Source organism: Borostomias antarcticus, assembly GCF_949987555.1.
Source record: "Borostomias antarcticus genome assembly, chromosome: 15".
Classification (NCBI taxonomy): Eukaryota; Metazoa; Chordata; class Actinopteri; order Stomiiformes; family Stomiidae; genus Borostomias; species Borostomias antarcticus.
Genome location: NC_140248.1, coordinates 360184 through 385485, shown reverse-complemented (window position 1 = coordinate 385485; position 25302 = coordinate 360184).

Genomic DNA, 25302 nt, shown 5'->3' with positions numbered 1-25302 from the left:
TTGGCTAAGAGCCCGCCACTCAGGTCATGGACGTCAATGGGGGTGTCACGGGGTATGGTGGTGATGCCAGCTTGACGGACCAACTGAGAGTCGATAAAGCAGTCGTCGGCCCCGGAATCAACCAGAGCGGGTACAGTGAAGGACTGCCGATTAACAATAATAGTGGCCTCGAGGTGCATGCGCCCCAGGGCATCGGCGGAGGACATCACATTGAAACCGGCTCCGGCGGTCCTAGACTGCCTGGGAGGGGGTGTGGGAGACGAAGCACCGCTCACCAGTGATCCCACTTTCACTGGCGAGCGTGGGCTTTTGGCCGAACGGGGCAGGACATGCGGCTGTGTCCGGGCTGGCCGCAGTAAAAACAGAGGCGCTCATTTACCCTACGGGCGCGTTCCGCCTCGGTTAGGCGTGCTCCGCCTAGCTGCATGAGTTCGTCTGAGGCAGGGGATATCGAGGCCGGCTGAAAGCGGACCGTTTCATTGTTAGGACCCGGGAAAGTTCGAGGCGGTAGACTGGGAAAGCGCTGACTAGCGACCCGAACTGCGGGAGTAGGAGCGCGGAGATTCCTCTCTTTCCTGCGCTCTCAAAGGCGGTTGTCTATCTTGACAGCAAGGGAAATCAGGAGATCGAGAGAAGCCGGCTCATCTCTGAGTGCCAACTCGTCCTTAAGAGACTCAGACAGACCCGCTTGAAAGGCTGACTGTAGCGCCGCGTCATTCCATCCACTATCCGCTGCTAGTATTCTGAACTCGATAGAGTACTCAGCAACACTATGGCTTCCCTGCTGAATGCGCATAAGGCGAGAGGCGGAATCGTGGCCCAGGAGTGGATGGTCAAACACCTTTCTGAACTCGGAGCAGAACGCGCTGTAGGAATTCAGACAGGAAGCCTTGGCCCTCCATGTGGCCTCGAACCAGCCAAGCGGCTGGCCAGTGAGATGGCTGGACACAAACGCGATCTTCTCAGAATCCTGGGAGTACCTGCTGGGCTGGTGAGTAAAAATAAAATCACACTGCATGAGAAATGTGGAGCACTGCACTACGTCGCCGTCATAGGGCTTGGGGTTAGAGAGGTTTGGCTCCCGCCGGTGTAACACCCCTGGGGCATCACGTTCAGCGGCAGGGGCAAGGCCAGCAACGGGGTTGTCTTCCGGGGCCGGGAGAACGACTAACCGGCCCACCTGCTCACTGAGGGTTGCTAGGGTCTGGGCGATGGACTGCAGGTTGCGCTCTGTCTGGGCGGTCTGCTCAGAGAGTGTCTGCATCCCCGTACCAAGCCGTTCCACGACGGCTCGGGTCTCACGGAGAGCATTCGCATGTTGTCCAACGACGAGGCCCTGGCTGGTGATGGCTTGGCGAAGGGAGTCCGCTGGGTCCATTTGTGGCCAGATCGTTCTGTTAGGGCTAGCGGAGGAGGACCCAAAAGCAGACTCAAAAATGGCTTGGAGGTGAAGCCCGGAGGCGTGTTTATTTGGTATGGCCAGGCAGGATCAGGTCCGAGAGGCAAGCGGGGGTCAGGCAGGGACGTGGTAGTCAGACAGGCGTGGGTCGGGCAGGAGCGTGGTACTCAGACAGGCGTGGGTCAGGCAGGAGCGTGGTACTCAGGCAGGCGTGGGTCAGGCAGGAGCGTGGTAGTCAGACAGGCGTGGGTCAGGCAGGTTCGTGGTCCTCAGGCAGGCGTGGGTCAGGCAGGTTAACTAGGATGAATGAAAACAAAGAACGGTGAGACAGGCTCGAGTAAGGAGTAGGGATTTAGCTGGAGTCGTGTTACCCACTGGGTTGGTCAACGATCTGGCACAGAGGGCTGTGTGGACCGGCTTCTTATCCTGCTGGCGATTGGTTGATCAGGACCAGGTGCGTTGAGGTGTGGAGGAGAGGCAATCAAGGTGACGCACGGCAGGTGTGGATCGGGGGCGTGTCTGGCTTGTGACCGCAGACGTGCCCGCAGTTCCCGCTGCAGGCTCTGGGAGGTGCTGGGGGAAACGGAGTCCGGCACTGGAGAGACAGGGTCAGGCTGGGGGACAGGCTGGGGACCAGCGTCAGAACCGGGGCTCGGGCCGGGGTCAGGGGGCTGAGGAGGTGGACGAGGCTGAGGCGGCGGTGCCGTGACAGTTCCTTAAGTGGTAAAAAGATGTCTTTGTAATATTCATGATGTGGTTTTCGAAATTAAGATCTGAGTCAAGTATGACACCTGGGTTTTTAGCCTGGCATTTGGTGTAAATTTTCAGAGTTTTTAAATGTGCAGATAGTTTCTCTCTTTCAGCTTTTTCTCCAATGATCAGTACTTCTGTTTTGTCCTGGTTTAGTTCGAGGAAATTATGTGACATCCATACATTTATATCCGTAATACACTTGACAAGGCAGTCAATCAAGCTGTAGTTACTGGGTGTTACAGAAATATAGAGTTGGGTATCATCTGCGTAGCTATGGTAGCTAATGTTGTGCCTCCTGATGACACTGCCAAGGGGCACCATGTACAGGCTGAAGAGTAGAGGTCCTAGGATCGATTCTTGGGGCACCCCACAGGTCATAGGGATCTTTCCGGAGCTATGATCACCGAGGGCAACAAAGAAATCACGACCGGTTAGATAGGTCCTAAGCCAATTAAGGACTGGACCGGAGAGGCCAACCCACTTCTCCAGTCTTTTGATGAGGATTGCATAATCTATAGTATCAAAGGCTGCAAAAGGTCCAGGAGGATGAGAACAGAGAGCTCTTTGGAGTCAGCATTAATTCTGAGGTCATTTACAACTTTGACTAATGCCGTCTCTGTGCTATGATGGGCGCGAAAGCCGGACTGGAAAAGGTCAAGCGTAGAACTTGTAGCTAGGAAATCATTAATCTGTTTGAAAATCATTAATCTGTTTGAAAACAATAGTTTCCAGAATTTTACTCAAAAAGGGAAGGTTGGAGATTGGTCTAAAATTGCTAAGAACTGAAGTGTCTAAGTTGTTTTTCTTCAGCAGGCTTGTGGAGGATTTGAGTTTGGATACTACTTTTCTCAACATTTCTGTGTCCACCAGTGTAAACAAGCTCATATGTCCATTACATGGAGGAAGAGGATCTGTGAACAGGATGCATGGCCTTTCCTGGGTGACTTTCCTCCTAATATTCATAATCTTATCTCCGAAGTAAGCTGCAAATTCCTCACATTTGGAGGTAGAGAGCAGGTTATCTGGTGTTTTTACGGCAGGGTTTATTAGGCTATCAATTGTTGAGAAGAGCACTCTTGAATTATTGCGGTTGATAGATATGAATTTTGAGAAGTGGTCTTTCCTTGCATTTCTTATTGCTTTATCAAAGGCAGCGAGATGTTCTTTGAGAATATCATGGTGGACCTGTAGCTTGGTCTTTCTCCATATACGCTCAGATCTTCTGCAGGTTCTCTTTAGTTGAATTGTTTCCTCATTTCGCCATGGAGCTTTATGATTGGCTGTGATCTTTTTCAGTTTAATAGGTGCTACAGAATCCAAGGCTGCCCCTACTCTGGTGTTAAAGGCGGATGCTAAGTCTTCAATAGTGCCTGACGGCCCCACTTCTGGAGTTGATAAATTGTTTGTGATCATTATTTCTCTAAAACTATCGGATACTGCGGAGGTTAGATAATGTTTCTTGATAAAGCGCTAGTACTACTTTTGACTTTAGGAACCAATGCAGTGAAGAAGATACAGAAATGGTCAGAGAGAGCGAGGTCACTAATAGAGACGACAGTGATAGTCAGGCCCTTAGTAATCACTAGATCAAGGGTGTCATAATTTGTATGGATGATGGACTGTTAAGGCTAGTTATGGGGGCTCAAATGCACGACACAGGAGGCAGGAAGCTCTTTGCCCAGCAGTGCGTTTATTGCTGGAGCTGGGAGGGAAGGTAGTGCCCGGATGGCTCAGGTTGGGAGCCTGGCAGGCTGGAGGTTGAGGCCGGTTGGAGCAGCTGCAGTGGGTGGCGGGCAGAGTGATGGGCAGGCATGCCGGATCACAGCATACCTGGTCGTTCTGTAGGGAACACGGAGAGACGAGTAAGCCTTGAGGTGCGGTGGTCCAGAGAGCACACAAACACATATATAAGCAGAAATACTTTGTTTAACAACTACGATACTTGCCAGGCGTTTCTTAGGGAAGATCTGGCGATGAATGGCTGGAGAAACCGGCATCTTGTAGGTAGAGGGGGTTCATGAGAAGGTGGCAGCAGGTGTGCAGTGATCAGGCCATAAGCTCATTCGCCCATCAGCTCAACTCATTTCAGCTGTCGTTGGAGCGCCCTCAGTGCCCGTGCCGAGCTGCAGGGGGCGTGTGAGGTAGGCACAGAGGTGGAGGGTTGTGGAGAGGCGGAGGAGGGGGGCGTGTGTGGAGGTGAAACCATAACAATGGACAGGAGTTCTGAATATTCGGTAGAGAAGGCAGGGCATTGTTTAGGAGGCCTATACACGGTTACTGCCAGAACTGGGGGCTGGCATTTTAAGAACATAGCGTGGTATTCAAAAGAGGTAAAATCATCAAAGGAGATGATCCTGCAGCTGAGGGCATCTGTATATAACATAGGTATTTTAGGAGCACTGTACTGTATCGTATTGATAGCAGTAGCCAGTGCACTGTGGCATCTTGTAAAACTGAAGTTACTATGTGTAGGAGTACTGTACATGATAGCAGTAGCCAGTGCACTGTGACATATTGTAGCCTACCTTTTAGCCATATTATCATCATATTGCTCAAATGTAACATGCTCTATCAAGTTAATAGCCAAGTTGAAATGAAATAAGACCTATTAGGGGACTGAGGGTATGCAGTGTATGCTGCCCGTGACAGAAATCATCAGCATTAGCCTACTATGTTCCCTGTACGCTCCAGATAGCCCACTTCACCATCTATGTTCAAGGGAGCCAAAGCGTAAAACTACGCTCTCTACTGGTTGGGTTCACACAACCGCCCCATCTTTTGCATTGGGAGAAAAACTTGAAATAATTATAAATCGATATCAATGGATTGACAAAGCCATAAACTAGGCTACTAACAATATCAAATTCCGCCGCAATAATGTGCGGTTTCTCAAAGGTACTTTTTATTTCTTTAATTTAGGTCTACGTTGTAGTTATTTTACAGAGAGAACTACAACGATCCCTCTATTGTATTTTAGATTGCTATTCTTGCACTTTGCCTTCAGCACTAGATTATGCTCTTAGTCACTTGTTTCAGAAAGGAGATGCACTTGTGAGTTCTGGCAAGTAGCCTAGTAGGCTAGTAGCCTACATTGGCTTTTCCTACGTTAAATGCAATTATTGTTAGTTGCTTTGGATAAACGCGTCTGCTAAATTACTGTAATACAATAAGATCTAGGCTACGGATCCGGGCATCTGTCGCGTTTTGAGAACTTCACTGGAGAGTGCAGCTGATCAGAGCACTATGTTGGTGTGCTTCGTAAACATGATTCAATTGCTCTTGAATTATCTGTATGCCGAGATGAATACAGGTTTGTCCACCTCTTGAAATTTGGTCGAATTTACTGGCCGCTAGATCAGTGAAACCCGGGGCTGCCAAGTCTCAGACACGCATTGCAGCCTATTCTCACGCTCACTCGCCACGCTTCACAATTCTCACTCGGAGAAATGACCAACCTCAAAATAGCCTAGGCTACTACCAATTCAATGGCTATGGGACTCTTTTTTTATTATTACTTGAACGAACGCTAATCTCGCCTCTCGGTCGTCCTTCGCGCTCAAAGAACGCTCCCCAAATCTACCTATCGGGGAGGAGAGAGGGAGCCGTCCCGGTGGGGGGAGAGGGGGGTTGGTGCTTGTGACTACACTTAGTGAACGCTTTGCTTAGCAACCACTCGCAGCAACCTCGCCTTTTTATTAATTACACCCGTGTTTACCTAATGTAGATATCCTATTTCAAAAATGCACTCATCAGTCCGACTCCAACACTTCCACACCCCTATCAAGACCACTAGCGGGCGCCTCGCCACGTTACATCTCCCATTGCTTTTATGATGTCATAGTAGACGTTGCTGACGCAGACACTTAAACAGTCAGTGATCCATTCCACCTCATCAGAGTAGCTAGTGACTTCTGGATCTGACACACTGACTTAGAGAAAACAAGTAAGTCCATAATGGGGATAAACTTTAGAGTAAGAATTTTCTACAATTATTCTGTATTCATTCTTTGACAAAAACACCCCCAATTGAAGACAGAATAGAGTACATATTGCTCTCTGAGCTTTGTTTAACCAAGTTGTCATATAAATTATGTGTTGATACTGGTTGATTAGAGGACTAGCAGTGATGGCTCTGGGTAATATGAGATCCTGGGTGAACCTCCTCTTCATCAGTGATCTGGTGAATAACCAGTTGCTTTATAGGACTTCAGTCAGACTGGGGCAGATAAATATAATAATAATAATAATAATAATACTTGATTCTTTTGGTTTCTGTTTGGTAAAGTGTTATCCAGCTAGGCCTACCGTGCTGTGTTTGAAAGTCCTGTATATCTAAATATAGGCCTAATGTGCTGCTAGGTATAGGTCTATTGTGCTGTATTGTAAAGTACTTGTATACAGTAGCTACAGTAGGTATATGACTACTGTTGTATGTTGTAAAGTGCTGTACAGCTAGGTATAGACCTACTGTCCTGTGTTGTAAAGAGCTGTATAGCTACAGTATGCTCGCTGTGATATGAAGTGGTATCAATCAATCAATCAATCAAAGCTGTATTTGTATAGCGCATTTCATACCCAGTGTTAGGGTTTTGATGGAGGACCCAAGAGCAGACACGATTGGGGTGAAAGGCGATGGTCAGGCAGGAGCGGGGTTGTCGTACAGGCGTGGGTCAGGCAGGAGCAGGGTTGTCGTACAGGCGTGGGTCAGGCAGGAGCGGGGTAATCGTACAGGTGTGGGTCAGGCAGGAGCAGGGTAATCGTACAGGCGTGGGTCAGGCAGGAACTGGATACTGGGAAGACAGGGAGAACAGGGTAAGGCAAGGTTCAAAAACAGACGAGGCAGGGAGCTAGAGACGTGTACCCACTAGGTTGGTCAACGATCTGGCACAGAGGGCTGTGTGGACCAGTTTCTTATCCTGCTGGCGATTGGCTGATCAGGACCAGGTGCGTTGATTGGCTGATCAGGACCAGGTGCGTTGAGGTGTGGAGGAGAGGCAATCAAGGTGACGCACGGCAGGTGTGGATCGGGTGCGTGTCTGGCTTGTGACCGCAGACGTGCCCGCAGTTCCCGCTGCAGGCTCTGGGAGGTGCTGGGGGAAACGGAGTCCGGCACTGGAGAGACAGGGACAGGCTGGGGACCAGCGTCAGAACCGGGGCTCGGGCCGGGGTCAGGGGGCTGAGGAGGTGGACGAGGCTGACGCGGCGGTGCCGTGACAGGACCCCCCCCTCTACGGGCGCCTCCTGGCGACCGACCGGGCTGGCCAGGATGGTCACGGTGGAAATCCCGGATGAGAGTCGGGTCCAGAATGAACCTGCGGGGAACCCAACTCCGTTCCTCAGGCCCATAACCCTCCCAGTCCACCAGATACTGGAGTCCCCGGCCCCGCCGACGGACCCTCAGCAAGCGCCGTACCGTCCAGGCAGGGTTGTCATCGATGATCCGGACCGGTGGTGGCGGGTCTCCTGGTGGACACAGTGGGCTGACAGAGGCAGGCTTGATACGGGACACATGGAAGGTCGGATGTATCCTCATGGCGGGAGGCAACTTGAGCCTGATCGCTGAGGGGTTGACTATGCTGTCGATGACGTATGGGCCCAGGTACCGGGGTGTCAGCTTACGGGAGGATGCTTGCAATGGGATGTCCTTGGAGGATAACCATACACTCTGACCTGGTTGGTAAGCTGGAGCTGGGACCCGGTGGCGATCCACGTTACGCCGGCTGCGGTGGGCAGAGCGGAGCAGGGCGGTTCGGGTCTCTCTCCACACCCTGCGGCAGCGACGGATGTGGCTCTGGACTGAGGGCACGGTGAGTTCCCCCTCCTGCTCAGGGAACAATGGTGGCTGGTAGCCCAGAGAGCATTCAAAAGAGGACAGACCAGTGGAGGCATTGGACAGGGAGTTGTGAGCATACTCAACCCAGGAGAAGTAGTCGCTCCAGGCGGATGGGTTCCGAGTGGTGACACAGCGCAGCGCATTCCCAAGGAACTGGTTGGCCCGTTCAGCCTGCCCGTTAGTCTGGGGGTGGTAGCCGGAGGACAGGCTCACGGTGGCTCCAATAGCCCGGCAGAACTCCCGCCACACTTGGGACGTAAACTGGGGTCCTCGGTCCGAGACAATGTCCACGGGAATTGCCGTGGAGCCGGACCACATGGGTCACCAGGAGAGCCGCGGTCTCTGAAGCTGAGGGGAGCTTGGATAGGGGCACAAAATGGGCGGCCTTAGAAAACCGGTCAATAATAGTTAGTATGGTGGTGTTACCATTGGACAGAGGGAGCCCGCACACGAAGTCCAGCCCGATGTGGCTCCAAGGGCGGCCAGGAACAGGCAGGGGGCGTAGCAGACCGGAGGAGGGTTGGTGCGACGCCTTGCTCTGGGCACAGACTGTGCAGGCCTGGATGTATTCCCGGGTGTCAGCTGACATGGTGGGCCACCAAAAACGCTTCTTAAGCAGAGCCAGGGTGCGGTTGACCCCTGGGTGACAGGCAAGCCGGGATGCGTGGACCCACTGGATGACCTGGGAACGGACTAGATCAGGCACAAACAGTCGGTTAGGGGGGCCGTTACCTGGGTCCGGTTGGCTCCTCTGGGCATCCCTGACCACGCCCTCGATCTCCCATGTGACCGCGCCCACCACACAGGAGGGAGGTAGGATCGTGTCAGGCTCTGCGGCACTCGGTTCCGGGGGAGCAAATTGGCGTGACAACGCATCAGGCTTGACGTTGCGAGACCCCGGCCGGTAGGTGATGGTAAACCGGAAGCACCCGAAGAACAGCGCCCACCGGGCCTGTCTGGGGTTTAGCCTCTTGGCGTTCTGGAGGTTAACCAGGTTTTTATGATCTGTCCACACGATAATTCCGCCCCCTCCAACCAATGTCTCCATTCCTGCACGGCCAGCTGGACAGCGAGCAGCTCCTTGTTCCCCACGTCGTAATTGCGTTCCGCCGGTTCAAGGCGGCGAGAGAAGAAGGCGCAGGGGTGGAGCTTGTCGTTGGAGGCCGATCGCTGTGACAGGACCGCCCCCACTCCCGTGTCCGATGCGTCGACCTCCACGACGAACTGACGTGAGGGGTCTGGTTGGGTAAGCACCGGGGCAGAGGTGAAGAGTGCTTTCAAGGCCCTGAACGCAGCGTCTGCCTCGGGTGTCCAGGAGAAGGGAGTGGTCCTAGAGGTCAGGGCCATCATGGGGGAAGCAACTCGGCTGTAGTCACGGATAAACCGTCGGTAAAAGTTTGCAAACCCAAGAAACCTCTGTAGCTCCTTTCTGGTTGTGGGGGTGGGCCACTCGACCACTGCCCTGATCTTCTCTGGGGTAGCCTTCACCTGACCCTCTCCAATGATGTACCCCAGAAACTGAACTGAGCGGACATGAAATTCACACTTTTCAGCCTTGACAAACAGCCGGTTCTCCAGGAGTCTTTGGAGAACCTGCCTGACGTGCTTGACATGCTCCTCCGGGGAACGAGAAAAAACAAGGATGTCATCCAGGTAGACAAAGACAGAACGGTTCAGTAGATCCCGGAGGACGTCGTTGACTAGGGCCTGAAAAACAGCAGGGGCATTGGTCAACCCAAAAGGCATCACCAGATACTCGAAATGTCCAAGGGGGGTGTTAAAAGCAGTCTTCCACTCGTCTCCTTCTGTAATCCGAACCAGATGGTAGGCGTCCCTGAGGTCCAGTTTGGAAAAGACAGTGGCGCCTTGGAGGGGCTCAAAGGCAGAAGCGAGGAGAGGCAGGGGATACTTGTTTTTAACAGTTATGCTGTTCAGAGCCCGGTAATCAATGCAGGGTCGTAAGGAACCATCCTTCTTACCGACAAAGAAGAATCCGGCACCTACTGCAGAGGACGATGGCCTGATGATGCCAGAAGCAAGAGAGTCCCTGATGTAAGTTTCCATGGCCTCTCTCTCAGGACGTGACAGGTGGAACAGACGGCCTGAGGGCAGAGGGGCCCCAGGGAGGAGCTCTATGGAGCAGTCATAGGGGCGATGAGGCGGTAGGGAGAGAGCTCGTTGCTTACTGAAGGCCTCTCCAAGGTCGTGGTAGACAGGGGGCACCTGGGACAGGTCAGGAGGCTCAATAGGGGCAACAGCGCCCTCTGCTGGGGGACGGGCAGATGTGAGGCAGGTACTGAGGCAGAAGGAACTCCAGCTGACTACTCGGTTAGAGGACCAGTCGATATGGGGATTGTGTTGTTTTAACCACGCATGGCCAAGCACTATGGGACTCTGAGGGGACGTGATGACCAATAGGGACAAGGACTCGCGATGGTTTCCAGAGATGACCACGCTCAAGGGTTCGGTGACATGCGTAATGTTGGCTAGGAGTCTACCGCTAAGGTCGTGCACGGTAACAGGGGGCTCTCTGGGGAGGGTGGCAATACCCGCCTGGATTACTAGCTCTGCGTCGATGAAATTGTCGTCGGCACCTGAGTCAACAAGGGCGAGAACTGAGATGGGCCGTTGGTTCACAGTGATGGAGACGTCGAGGTGCATCCGCCCCTGGGCATCGACACAGGAGGAGCCATTGGAAAGAGAGCCCACGTGCCCTAGCTTGGCCATGGGGGGCGTGGGTGACAGGGCACAGCCCACCGGTGAACCCACTCACTGGTGGGCTTGGGTTTTTGGCCGAGCGGGGCTGGAAGCACGGCCATGACCTGGTTGACCGCAGTAGAAACAGAGGCGCTCGCTCACACGGCGAGCGCGTTCAGCCTCGGAGAGTCGTGCGCCGCCCAACTGCATGGGCTCGTTCTCGGGGGAGGAGGCATGTGGCGTCGTGGTGCGCTGAGGGGAGAGCGCTTCATGACGTGGCGAGAGCTGAGAAGGCGGGTTAGGGGAACGCTGGCTGGGAAGCCTAGATGGAAAACCGGACGTGCGGCTTCTTTCCTTTCTACGCTCCCTCAGGCGGTGATCGATTTTGATAGCCAGGGAGATTAGGCTGTCAAGGGTAGTGGGCGTGTCCCTGATTAACTCGTCCTTCAGAGTCTCGGACAGGCCCGCACGGAAAGCGGTCTGTAAGGCGGTATCGTTCCACCCGCTATCCGCGGCTAGGATCCTGAACTCTATGGAGTACTCTGCCACGCTACGGCTACCTTGTTGGAAGTTCATTAAACGTGAGGCTGAGTCGTGACCAAGGGCGGGATGATCAAACACTTTTCTGAACTCCAAGCTGAATTCAGCGTAAGACCGGAGACAAGCCGCGTTAGCTTTCCAGGTGGCTTCAAACCAACTAAGGGGCGGACCGGTAAGTAGGCTAGACACGAAGGCTATCCTTTCGGCGTTCAGTGAATACATGCTAGGCTGGTGAATAAAGATGAAGTCACATTGCATTAGAAATGACCCACAACGAGCCAGATCACCGTCATACGGCTTGGGACTAGGGAGGTTAGGCTCACATCGGGATGCAGTCACAGGGGCTGGGCTAGCTGCCAGGGCTCCGGGTGCAGGGCCCTCCCCCTGGGCTGCGGAGCCCGTGGATATGACCAATTGGCTAACCTGCTCGCTGAGGGTTTGCATGGTAGCGGCGATAGTGTGCAGGCTTTGCTCCGACTTGGTTACCTGGGCCGACAGGCCTTGCATATTGGCGTTGAGAGCCCGCATCGCTGTATCGGCGTCCCGGAGTAGAACGCTGTGTTGTCCCACGAGAATCCCTCGGGAGGTGACGGCCTGCCGGAGGCCTGTGTTGTCCGCTGGGTCCATGTTGGCCGGATCGTTCTGTTAGGGTTTTGATGGAGGACCCAAGAGCAGACACGATTGGGGTGAAAACCCGTAGGCACGTTTATTGAGATCCGGGGAGAGGCAGGCAGTAACGTGGTCCGTAGACAGGCGTGGGTCAGGCGGGGATGTGGTAGTCGTACAGCCGATGGTCAGGCAGGAGCGTGGTAGTCGTACAGGCGATGGTCAGGCAGGAGCGGGGTTGTCGTACAGGCGTGGGTCAGGCAGGAGCAGGGTTGTCGTACAGGCGTGGGTCAGGCAGGAGCGGGGTAATCGTACAGGTGTGGGTCAGGCAGGAGCAGGGTAATCGTACAGGCGTGGGTCAGGCAGGAACTGGATACTGGGAAGACAGGGAGAACAGGTTAAGGCAAGGTTCAAAAACAGACGAGGCAGGGAGCTAGAGACGTGTACCCACTAGGTTGGTTGGTCAACGATCTGGCACAGAGGGCTGTGTGGACCGGCTTCTTATCCTGCTGGCGATTGGCTGATCAGGACCAGGTGCGTTGATTGGCTGATCAGGACCAGGTGCGTTGAGGTGTGGAGGAGAGGCAATCAAGGTGACGCACGGCAGGTGTGGATCGGGGGCGTGTCTGGCTTGTGACCGCAGACGTGCTCGCAGTTCCCGCTGCAGGCTCTGGGAGGTGCTGGGGGAAACGGAGTCCGGCACTGGAGAGACAGGGACAGGCTGGGGACCAGCGTCAGAACCGGGGCTCGGGCCGGGGTCAGGGGGCTGAGGAGGTGGACGAGGCTGACGCGGCGGTGCCGTGACACAGAGGCAACACAATGCGCTTTACAGAGAACAAGGGAGGTGGGGATACATCCCATCCCTACATATTCCAGAGGGAAGCAAAAAGTGAGCTGTACAAATTCTTCCCTGACCCCTCTCAACAAGGAAATCGAGCAAGCTCCTGGAGTATGTTTGTCTACCGGCTAAGAACATTTATAAAGCAATAAATTACATTAAATTACATTTTCAGAGTAAGAGAGGCTAAAAACATAATAGGAGAGACATGGCAAACACTGGTGTATGTCTGTGTGTGCGTGAATGTGCCTGGGCCCAGATAGAGGCAGGGGTTGGGGTAGAGAGGGGGTAGGAAAAGGATACGGACCCGGGTTAGGGTGAGGGGAAGGGGGACTGGGCCCAGGTCCAGGCCTAAGCCGGATGTGGACTGATGTGTGTACGTGTGTGTGTGTGTTAACTAAATACTACGACATCCACAGCTGACACGGGGGTATCTATCGGACTCAGGGTGGTGTGCGGGTGACAGTGGGGCATCCACTGGACCTGGTTAGAAGGTAGGAGGGAGAGAGAGAGGCACTAGGGGAGACAGAAAACGGTTAGTAGCATGCTGAGCCTTTGAAGCAACACAGATATAAGAACATAACAAGCCTGTTTCAGGGCAACCAGCTTCTGTACACAACTTGATATACATAGAGTGCATAGCAGGATATACACCAATGTATACAAAGGATTCACAGGTAGGTTTGAGGCTGCCTTTCTGTGTCTCAAGGTCCTGGCTAGTGATTGTAGGTTAGGCCAAAAAGGTACGTCTTGAGATCTTGCTTGAAGACCTCTGTTGTTTCGACCCTTCTTAGGCACTCCGGCAGGGTGTTCCAGAGGTTGGGGGCATAGAAACTAAAAGCTGCCTCTCCGTCTTTCTTGGTCCTGGCTTTTGGGACTGTTACGAGTTCAGTACCTGAGGATCTGAGTGGTCTGTTGGGCATGTACCTGACAAGCATTTTTGAAATGTTTTCTGGTGCGTGACTGTGGAGAGATTTATAGACTAGTAATAGTATTTTAAAGTCTATTCTAGAGTTGACAGGTAACCAGTGTAGTGATTTAAAGGCTGGTGTGATGTGTGCCCTGCGTCTAGTCTTAGTGAGGACTCGTGCTGCAGCATTCTGTATCATTTGTAGCTTAGAGATTGCTTTCTTTGGTAGGCCTGATAGTAGAGCATTGCTGTAGTCCAGCCTGCTTGTGATGAAAGTAGGCATTAGTCTTTCGGTGTCAGCCTGAGAGAGAAAGGGTTGCACCATGGCAATGTTCCTTAAGTGGTAAAAAGATGTCTTTGTAATATTCATGATGTGGTTTTCGAAATTAAGATCTGAGTCAAGTATGACACCTGGGTTTTTAGCCTGGCATTTGGTGTCAATTTCCAGAGTTTTTAAATGTGCAGATAGTTTCTCTCTTTCAGCTTTTTCTCCAATGATCGGTACTTCTGTTTTGTCCTGGTTTAGTTGGAGGAAATGATGTGACATCCATACATTTATATCCGTAATACACTTGACAAGGCAGTCAATCAAGCTGTAGTTACTGGGTGTTACAGAAATATAGAGTTGGGTATCATCTGCGTAGCTATGGTAGCTAATGTTGTGCCTCCTGATGACACTGCCAAGGGGCACCATGTACAGGCTGAAGAGTAGAGGTCCTAGGATCGATCCTTGGGGCACCCCACAGGTCATAGGGATCTTTCCTGAGCTATGGTCACCGAGGGCAACGAAGAAATCACGACCGGTTAGATAGGTCCTAAGCCAATTAAGGACTGGACCGGAGAGGCCAACCCACTTCTCCAGTCTTTTGATGAGGATTGCATAATCTATAGTATCAAAGGCTGCACTCAGGTCCAGGAGGATGAGAACAGAGAGCTCTTTGGAGTCAGCATTAATTCTGAGGTCATTTACAAATTTGACTAATGCCGTCTCTGTGCTATGATGGGCGCGAAAGCCGGACTGGAAAAGGTCAAGGGTAGAACTTGTAGCTAGGAAATCATTAATCTGTTTGAAAATCATTAATCTGTTTGAAAACAATAGTTTCCAGAATTTTACTCAAAAAGGGAAGGTTGGAGATTGGTCTAAAATTGCTAAGAACTGAAGTGTCTAAGTTGTTTTTCTTCAGCACGGGTCTCACCAAAGCAGTTTTAAGTATTGGTGGGAAGACACCTGTAGATAGGGAGTCATTAACAATGGCTAAAATGTCATAGGATACAGAGTCAAAAATTGTTTTGAAAAAATCAGTGTGGATGGGATCCAGCAGGCTTGTGGAGGATTTGAGTTTGGATACTACTTTTCTCAACATTTCTGTGTCCACCAGTGTAAACAAGCTCATATGTCCATTACATGGAGGAAGAGGATCTGTGAACAGGATGCATGGCCTTTCCTGGGTGACTTTCCTCCTAATATTCATAATCTTATCTCTGAAGTAAGCTGCAAATTCCTCACATTTGGAGGTAGAGAGCAGGTTATCTGGTGTTTTTACGGCAGGGTTTATTAGGCTATCAATTGTTGAGAAGAGCACTCTTGAATTATTGCGGTTGATAGATATGAATTTTGAGAAGTGGTCTTTCCTTGCATTTCTTATTGCTTTATCAAAGGCAGCGAGATGTTCTTTGAGAATATCATGGTGGACCTGTAGCTTGGTCTTTCTCCATATACGCTCAGATCTTCTGCAGGTTCTCTTTAGTTGAATTGTTTCCTCATTTCGCCATGGAGCTTTATGATTGGCTGTGATCTTTTTCAGTTTAATAGGTGCTACAGAATCCAAGGCTGCCCCTACTCTGGTGTTAAAGGCGGATGCTAAGTCTTCAATAGTGCCTGACGGCCCCACTTCTGGAGTTGATAAATTGTTTGTGATCATTATTTCTCTGATACTATCGGATACTGCGGAGGTAAGATAACGTTTCTTGATAAAGCGCTAGTACTACTTTTGACTTTAGGAACCAATGCAGTGAAGAAGATACAGAAATGGTCAGAGAGAGCGAGGTCACTAATAGAGGAGACAGTGATAGTCAGGCCCTTAGTAATCACTAAATCAAGGGTGTCATAATTTGTATGGATGATGGACTGTTAAGGCTAGTTAGCTACGGGGCTCAAGTGCACGACACAGGAGGCAGGAAGCTCTTTGCCCAGCAGTGCGTTTATTGCTGGAGCTGGGAGGGAAGGTAGTGCCCGGATGGCTCAGGTTGGGAGCCTGGCAGGCTGGAGGTTGAGGCCGGTTGAGCAGCTGCAGTGGGTGGCGGGCAGAGTGATGGGCAGGCAAGCCGGATCACAGCACACCTGGTCGTTCTGTAGGGAACACGGAGAGACGAGTAAGCCTTGAGGTGCGGTGGTCCAGAGAGCACACAAACACACATATATATAAGCAGAAATACTTTGTTTAACAACTACGATACTTGCCAGGCGTTTCTTAGGGAAGATCTGGCGATGAATGGCTGGAGAAACCGGCTTCTTGTAGGTAGAGGGGGTTCATGAGAAGGTGGCAGCAGGTGTGCAGTGATCAGGCCATAAGCTCATTCGCCCATCAGCTCAACTCATTTCAGCTGTCGTTGGAGCGCCCTCAGTGCCCGTGCCGAGCTGCAGGGGGCGTGTGAGGTAGGCACAGAGGTGGAGGGTTGTGGAGAGGCGGAGGAGGGGGGCGTGTGTGGAGGTGAAACCGTAACAATGGACAGGAGTTCTGAATATTCGGTAGAGAAGGCAGGGCATTGTTTAGGAGGCCTATACACTGTTACTGCCAGAACTGGGGGCTGGCATTTTAAGAACATAGCGTGGTATTCAAAAGAGGTAAAATCATCAAAGGAGATGATCCTGCAGCTGAGGGCATCTGTATATAACATAGGTATTTTAGGAGCACTGTACTGTATCGTATTGATAGCAGTAGCCAGTGCACTGTGGCATCTTGTAAAACTGAAGTTACTATGTGTAGGAGTACTGTACATGATAGCAGTAGCCAGTGCACTGTGACATATTGTAGCCTACCTTTTAGCCATATTATCATCATATTGCTCAAATGTAACATGCTCCATCAAGTTAATAGCCAAGTTGAAATGAAATAAGACCTATTAGGGGACTGAGGGTATGCAGTGTATGCTGCCCGTGACAGAAATCATCAGCATTAGCCTACTATGTTCCCTGTACGCTCCAGATAGCCCACTTCACCATCTATGTTCAAGGGAGCCAAAGCGTAAAACTACGCTCTCTACTGGTTGGGTTCACACAACCGCCCCATCTTTTGCATAGGGAGAAAAACTTGAAATAATTATAAATCGATATCAATGGATTGACAAAGCCATAAACTAGGCTACTAACATTATCAAATTCCGCCGCAATAATGTGCGGTTTCTCAAAGGTACTTTTTATTTCTTTAATTTAGGTCTACGTTGTAGTTATTTTACAGAGAGAACTACAACGATCCCTCTATTGTAGACTATTTTAGATTGCTATTCTTGCACTTTGCCTTCAGCACTAGATTATGCTCTTAGTCACTTGTTTTAGAAAGGAGATGCACTTGTGAGTTCCGGCAAGTAGCCTAGTAGGCTAGTAGCCTACATTGGCTTTTCCTACGTTAAATGCAATTATTGTTAGTTGCTTTGGATAAACGCGTCTGCTAAATTACTGTAACACAATTAGATCTAGGCTACGGATCCGGGCATCTGTCGCGTTTTGAGAACTTCACTGGAGAGTGCAGCTGATCAGAGCACTATGTTGGTGTGCTTCGTAAACATGAGTCAATTGCTCTTGAATTATCTGTATTCCGAGATGAATCCAGTGATGTCCACCTCTTGAAATTTGGTCGAATTTACTGACCGCTAGATCAGTGAAACCCGGGGCTGCCAAGTCTCAGACACGCATTGCAGCCTATTCTCACGCTCACTCGCCACGCTTCACAATTCTCACTCGGAGAAATGACCAACCTCAAAATAGCCTACTACCAATTCAATGGCTATGGGACTCTTTTTTTTATTATTACTTGAACGAACGCTAATCTCGCCTCTCGGTCGTCCTTCGCGCTCAAAGAACGCTCCCCAAATCTACCTATCGGGGAGGAGAGAGGGAGCCGTCCCGGTGGGGGGAGAGGGGGGTTGGTGCTTGTGACTACACTTAGTGAACGATTTGCTTAGCAACCACTCGCAGCAACCTCGCCTTTTTATTAATTACACCCGTGTTTACCTAATGTAGATATCCTATTTCAAAAATGCACTCATCAGTCCGACTCCAACACTTCCACACCCCTATCAAGACCACTAGAGGCGCCTCGCCACGTTACATCTCCCATTGCTTTTATGATGTCATAGTAGACGTTGCTGACGCAGACACTTAAACAGTCAGTGATCCATTCCACCTCATCAGAGTAGCTAGTGACTTCTGGATCTGACACACTGACTTAGAGAAAACAAGTAAGTCCATAATGGGGATAAACTTTAGAGTAAGAATTTTCTACAATTATTCTGTATTCATTCTTTGACAAAAACACCCCCAATTGAAGACAGAATAGAGTACATATTGCTCTCTGAGCTTTGTTTAACCAAGTTGTCATATAAATGATGTGTTGATACTGGTTGATTAGAGGACTAGCAGTGATGGCTCTGGGTAATATGAGATCCTGGGTGAACCTCCTCTTCATCAGTGATCTGGTGAATAACCAGTTGCTTTATAGGACTTCAGTCAGACTGGGGCAGATAAATATAATAATAATAATAATAATACTTGATTCTTTTGGTTTCTGTTTGGTAAAGTGTTATCCAGCTAGGCCTACCGTGCTGTGTTGGAAAGTCCTGTATATCTAAATATAGGCCTAATGTGCTGCTAGGTATAGGTCTATTGTGCTGTATTGTAAAGTACTTGTATACAGTAGCTACAGTAGGTATATGACTACTGTTGTATGTTGTAAAGTGCTGTACAGCTAGGTATAGACCTACTGCCCTGTGTTGTAAAGAGCTGTATAGCTACAGTATGCTCGCTGTGATATGAAGTGGTATCAATCAATCAATCAAAGCTGTATTTGTATAGCGCATTTCATACCCAGAGGCAATACAATGCGCTTTACAGAGAACAAGGGAGGTGGGGATACTGTACATCCCATCCCTACATATTCCAGAGGGAAGCAAAAAGTGAGCTGTACAAATCCTTCCCTGACCCCTCTCAACAAGGAAATCGAGCAAGCTCCTGGAGTATGTTTGTCTACCGGCTAAGAACATTTATAAAGCAATAAATTACATTAAATTACATTTTCAGAGTAAGAGAGGCTAAAAACATAATAGGAGAGACATGGCAAACACTGGTGTATGTCTGTGTGTGCGTGAATGTGCCTGGGCCCAGATAGAGGCAGGGGTTGGGGTAGAGAGGGGGTAGGAAAAGGATACGGACCCGGGTTAGGGTGAGGGGAAGGGGGACTGGGCCCAGGTCCAGGCCTAAGCCGGATGTGGACTGATGTGTGTACGTGTGTGTGTGTGTGTTAACTAAATACTACGACATCCACAGCTGACACGGGGGTATCTATCGGACTCAGGGTGGTGTGCGGGTGACAGTGGGGCATCCACTGGACCTGGTTAGAAGGTAGGAGGGAGAGAGAGAGGCACTAGGGGAGACAGAAAACGGTTAGTAGCATGCTGAGCCTTTGAAGCAACACAGATATCAGAACAGAACAAGCCTGTTTCAGGGCAACGAGCTTCTGTACAACTTGATATACATAGAGTGCATAGCAGGATATACACCAATGTATACAGAGGATTCACAGGTAGGTTTGAGGCTGCCTTTCTGTGTCTCAAGGTCCTGGCTAGTGATTGTAGGTTAGGCCAAAAAGGTACGTCTTGAGATCTTGCTTGAAGACCTCCGTTGTTTCGACCCTTCTTAGGCACTCCGGCAGGGTGTTCCAGAGGTTGGGGGCATAATAACTAAAAGCTGCCTCTCCGTCTTTCTTGGTCCTGGCTTTTGGGACAGTTACGAGTTCAGTACCTGAGGATCTGAGTGGTCTGTTGGGCATGTACCTGACAAGCATGTCTGAAATTTTTTCTGGTGCGTGACTGTGGAGAGATTTATAGACTAGTAATAGTATTTTAAAGTCTATTCTAGAGTTGACAGGTAACCAGTGTAGTGATTTTAAGGCTGGTGTGATGTGTGCCCTTCGTCTAGTCTTAGTGAGGACTCGTCCTGCAGCATTCTGTATCATTTGTAGCTTAGAGATTGCTTTCTTTGGTAGGCCTTATAGTAGAGCATTGCAGTAGTCCAGCCTGCTTGTGATGAAAGTATGCATTAGTCTTTCGGTGTCAGCCTGAGAGAGAAAGGGTTGCACCATGGCAATGTTCCTGTTAGGGCTAGCGGAGGAGGACCCAAAAGCAGACTCAAAAATGGCTTGGAGGTGAAGCCCGGAGGCGTGTTTATTTGGTATGGCCAGGCAGGATCAGGTCGGAGAGGCAAGCGGGGGTCAGGCAGGGACGTGGTAGTCAGACAGGCGTGGGTCGGGCAGGAGCGTGGTACTCAGACAGGCGTGGGTCAGGCAGGAGCGTGGTACTCAGGCAGGCGTGGGTCAGGCAGGAGCGTGGTACTCAGGCAGGCGTGGGTCAGGCAGGAGCGTGGTAGTCAGACAGGCGTGGGTCAGGCAGGTTCGTGGTCCTCAGGCAGGCGTGGGTCAGGCAGGTTAACTAGGATGAATGAAAACAAAGAACGGTGAGACAGGCTCGAGTAAGGAGTAGGGATTTAGCTGGAGTCGTGTTTTTTTTTTCCACAATATGTTTATTAACATTTTTCCTTTTATAACATTACACAAACAAAACATTGACATACACACACACAGCTTGCATCAATATTCAATAAAATAGAAAAAAATAAATAAATAATAATAATAATAAAAATAATAAAAAAGGGACTCTCCCTCGCACATAACTTCCTCAAACAAATCCTATATTACCAGCCTTTATGATGTTCATGTATGGTTCCCAAAGTTGAACAAAGTCTTTCCGTTTGCCTTTAGCAATGTAAGTTAGTCTTTCCAGTCCAATACAATCCGAGAGCTCCTTCATCCACATTCCTAATGATGGAGCGTCCATACTCTTCCAACATAGTGCAATAGCCCTCCTGGCCTGAAGGAGACCAAAGTCCAGAAGTGTAGTCTGTTTCGATGGTTGTATGAAGTCCTCCGGATATATTCCAAGGACACAGAGTTTGACATTCAAAGGGACTTTGGTATCAAACATCTCAGATAAACATCTTATAACATCCTTCCAGAAACATTGGATCTTCGGACACTCCCATAGACAGTGAAATAGAGTACCTTTCTCGTCTAAACACTTAGCACAGACGTCTGGAATATTAGCAGACATATGATGGAGCTTGACAGGAGTTATGTACGTTCTCATCAACCATTTATATTGAAGTAATTTAAACCTAGTATTTATTGAGTGTTTTTGCGCTTTTAAACAAGCCTCATTCCAATCTGTCTCGTCAATGTCTTCTTGTATATCAATTTTCCAAGCATTTAATTTATCTAGTGTAGATTCCTTGCTATATGCAACCAATATGCTGTAATATCTAGATACGTGGCCCCTCTCTTCCAAATTACCAATTGTTATTCCCTCAAGTTTTGATAAAGGCGGTATACACGTTATCTGTTTATATTTTGATGACATATAGCTCTTTAACTGTAGATATTTAAAGAAATGTTTCCTAGGAATTTCATATCTTTGACATAATTGATCAAAAGAAAGCAACACTCCTTCCGCATAAAGATCCATCATTTTCTGTACACCTTTTATATTCCATGACCTAAATCCTCCATCTTTTCTACCAGGCCCAAATCGCTCATTACCCCATATAGGAGTAAATTGAGACAAGACAGGCATGTCACCTACATGTTTGTGTGCAGCGTGCCAAACTGAAATTGTATTTTTAAGAAAGGGATTTTTCGTACGTTTCTTCAGTGTCTTAATATCTGAAGAGTATAGATATAGATTTAATGGCAGATCTGGAATGGACTCTTGTTCAATGTTTACCCAGGCAGGAGGCGCTGTCGAGCAGAAATAATATGATGCTGAGGTCAGTTGGGCAGCCATATAGTACCATTTAAGATTGGGAAGTTGAAGGCCCCCCCTCTCATAAGGCAAATATAATAGCTGAAGGCGGAGTCTAGCTTTCCTGCCATTCCAGATGAATTGTCCAATTTGTTTGTTCATTTTGTCGTAAAACATGTCTGGCAGTGGCAGCGGGAGTGTTTGAAAATAATATAAAAATTTGGGTAGAATAGTCATTTTTATTATATTTATTCGTCCGATCATAGATATAGGCAAAGTAGACCAGCGATCCAGTGCTTCAGTCACTCCCTCCACCAGGGGGTTGTAATTCGCTGGGACTATTTCCCTCAGATCGGGGGTGATTTTAACACCTAAGTACCTAAAACCTTCAGTGGTTGTCATGAATGGAGTAGTTACCATGGGATTGTATCTTTCTTCCCTATTAAGAAACATCAATACCGATTTTGAGTTATTAATTTTATATCCAGAGAAACCCCCAAAGTTTTCAATTAATCTCACCAAATTAGGAATACTATCTTTTAAATTTGTCAGAAAAAATATGATGTCGTCCGCATATAAAGAAATGCGATGATCAATCCTCCCAATTGTAATTCCTGACAACCCTGTATGTGCCCTCACAGCCATTGCTAAAGGTTCAATTGCTAACGTGAATAACAGTGGAGACAAAGGGCAGCCCTGTCGGGTGGATCGCTGCAAACTAAAGGGTCTGGAGATGGTACTATTAGTTAGGATCTCAGCAGTTGGATTGGTATATAGTAGTTGAATCCATCTGAGAAAAGTCTCACCTAATCCAAATCTGGGTAGTACTTCAAAAAGGTAGGGCCATTCTATCCTATCAAATGCTTGGCATGCATCCACTGATAGCATTGCGGTATCTTTTGCATTATGCCTCTCATGAAGAATATTCAAGACTCTCCTAATATTGTGATAGCCTTGTCTCTTTTGTACAAAACCTTGTTGATCATCTATAATCAACTGAGGAAGACATTTATCCAATCTCCTAGAAAGTGCTTTACAAAGTATTTTTGTGTCACATCCCATTAAACGAATTGGCCTGTAAGACGAGCATTCCGTTGGGGGTTTGTTTGGTTTCAATATTAGGGTTATTATAGCTAATCTTAGTGAATCTGGGAGGGTTCCTTCAATAAACGATTCTTCATACATGTCGAGTAATGGCCTTACAAGCTGCCTTTTAAATGTTTTATAAAATTCTATCGGTATCCCATCCGGTCCGGGTGCTTTACCGCTATTAATATCGCCTATAGCTTCACAAATGTCTGATATTGTTAATGAACTATCCAGTGCTATTTTATCATCCTCTGATATGGTCCGAAATTGCAACTGGTCAAGAAATATATTCTGAGCTTCTCTATTTTCTGTATATTCAGATTCGTATATCAATTTATAAAAATCTCTAAAATTATTATTTATCTCTAATGGATCCCTAGTCAATTTGCCAGACACAGAATTCACACTAGTGATTGCTCTCTCAGCTTGCATTTTCTTTATCCTCCAGGCCAATAGTTTACCAGCTTTCTCCCCCTGGTCATAATATGTTTGTTTAGTCCACATTAGACTTTTAGCTACTTTGTCAGTTGTTAATTTATCATAACTAGCTCTCATAACAGATAGACTATGTAATTGTTCAGGGTCATTGTTATTATAAATTTCGATCTCAGCTTTCTTAATCTGGTTTTCTAACGTTCGTAATTCTTGGGTGTGCCGTTTAGTTTTAGAACTTGTGTAACTGATAATTTCACCTCTTATATAGGCTTTAAATGCTTCCCATCTGATGCTCGCCGTTGTTTCGTCTGTATTTAGTTCAAAATACTTATCAATGCAACTTTCCACAAAATTAACAAAGGCTGGATCCTGTAACAAATAAACTTGTAACCTCCATCTTGAGCAAACCTCAAACCTACCTAAATGGATCTCCATAGATATTGTTGCATGATCACTAATAACAATACTATTGTACCAGCATTTTTTGACATTAGACAGTAGTTCCACAGAAATTAAAAAAGAATCAATGCGTGAATGAGTCTTATATGAGCCTGAGTAACAAGAGTATTCTCTTTTGTTAGGATTCAGTGTTCTCCACACTTCAATTAATCCTAAATCATTCATATAGGTAGTCAGAGTTTTTCTAGTTTGTACATGAGCTGTGTCAATTTGGGTGGATCTATCCATCCCTGGATCAAGGGCACAATTAAAATCCCCTCCGATAATATGAAGTCCCTCCAAGGCCGACACAGTTAGAAATAGTCTTTGGAAAAATAATGGGTTGTCCTCATTAGGGCCATATACATTTATAAGATTGAGTTTTTGTGACAGAATATTGCCTTGAACAATAATATACCTTCCAAATGGGTCTTGGGTCGTTTTTGTGACCTGAAATGGTATTGATTTATGTACAAGGACCACCACACCCCTTGCATGAGCAGTATAGCAAGCATGAAACACCTGGCCAGGCCATCTCCTCCTCAAAAACTGTACGTCTGAAGCAATCAAATGGGATTCCTGTAGAAAGACTATCTTAGATTTGAGATATTTGATCCTATCTAATACCTGTTTCAGTTTGGCCAGTTTTCTCATTCCCCGGACATTCCAACTTGTAATTTCAATATCTAAACTATTTTTCTGTTTTGTTCTCTCCATAAATGATTATCCCATGCTATTGTAAAGTTGTGAAATTATAAAAAACAAGTGAAATAAAATAGATGCAAGTGCACACACACACAAACACAAACCCCCCCTACCACCCCCCACCCACACACACAAACACAATGCTTTGAACAGTCCTGTTCTCAGCCCCAGCATTTCCCCAATTGAAATGCCTATACCCTAACCCTTTAAGTAAAACTTTGAGGGACGCTGATCCACAGTAGGAGGAGCAACTAGTCAGCGTAACTGGACCCTGAGTCAACAAAACAATCCGTGCCCACAAACCATACACTTTCAACTTGGTATTGTAATTTTCCCCTTTTGAAATATAAGACAGTACGAGTTGACCATGTTAAACAATATCTGGTCTAATAAACATCAACTGCTAAATATGTAAACAAAATCAACCTAATTATGAAGTCTGTTCTCTACACTTTCAACTTGGTATAGTAATTTTTCCTTTGTGAAATATAAGACAGTACGATTTGACCATGTTAAACAATATCTGGTCTAATAACCATCGACGATAAATGTGTAAACAAAACCAACCCAACTATAATAGGTCTGTTCTCTAAACAAAGAACTTAAGTAATGCTTTTATAGAACCTTTCAGCTTCCTGCGGCGTTGAGAAAAGATGGATCTTGCCGCTGTGCAACACTCTAAGCTTGCAGGGGTTGTGTTGGAACCCACGGAAGGCTTTGATGTCGACAAACAGCTTCGTAACTGGATTAAATCCCCTCCGGATTCGAACGGTCTCCGCCGAGAGATCCTGCGCGAATGTTATCTTAAATTCGTCGTGTGTGATCTCTCGCCGTCTTGATTCACGATAGACAAACTCCTTCTCCTGGAACTTCAAGAAGCGAATGAGGACTGCTCTGTGTTGGTTGGGCTTCCCCGGCGCTAGCGTACGGTGAACCCGCTCCAATGTGAACGACTTGTCAGGGTGACCCAGCCATCGTGGAAGCATTTCGTT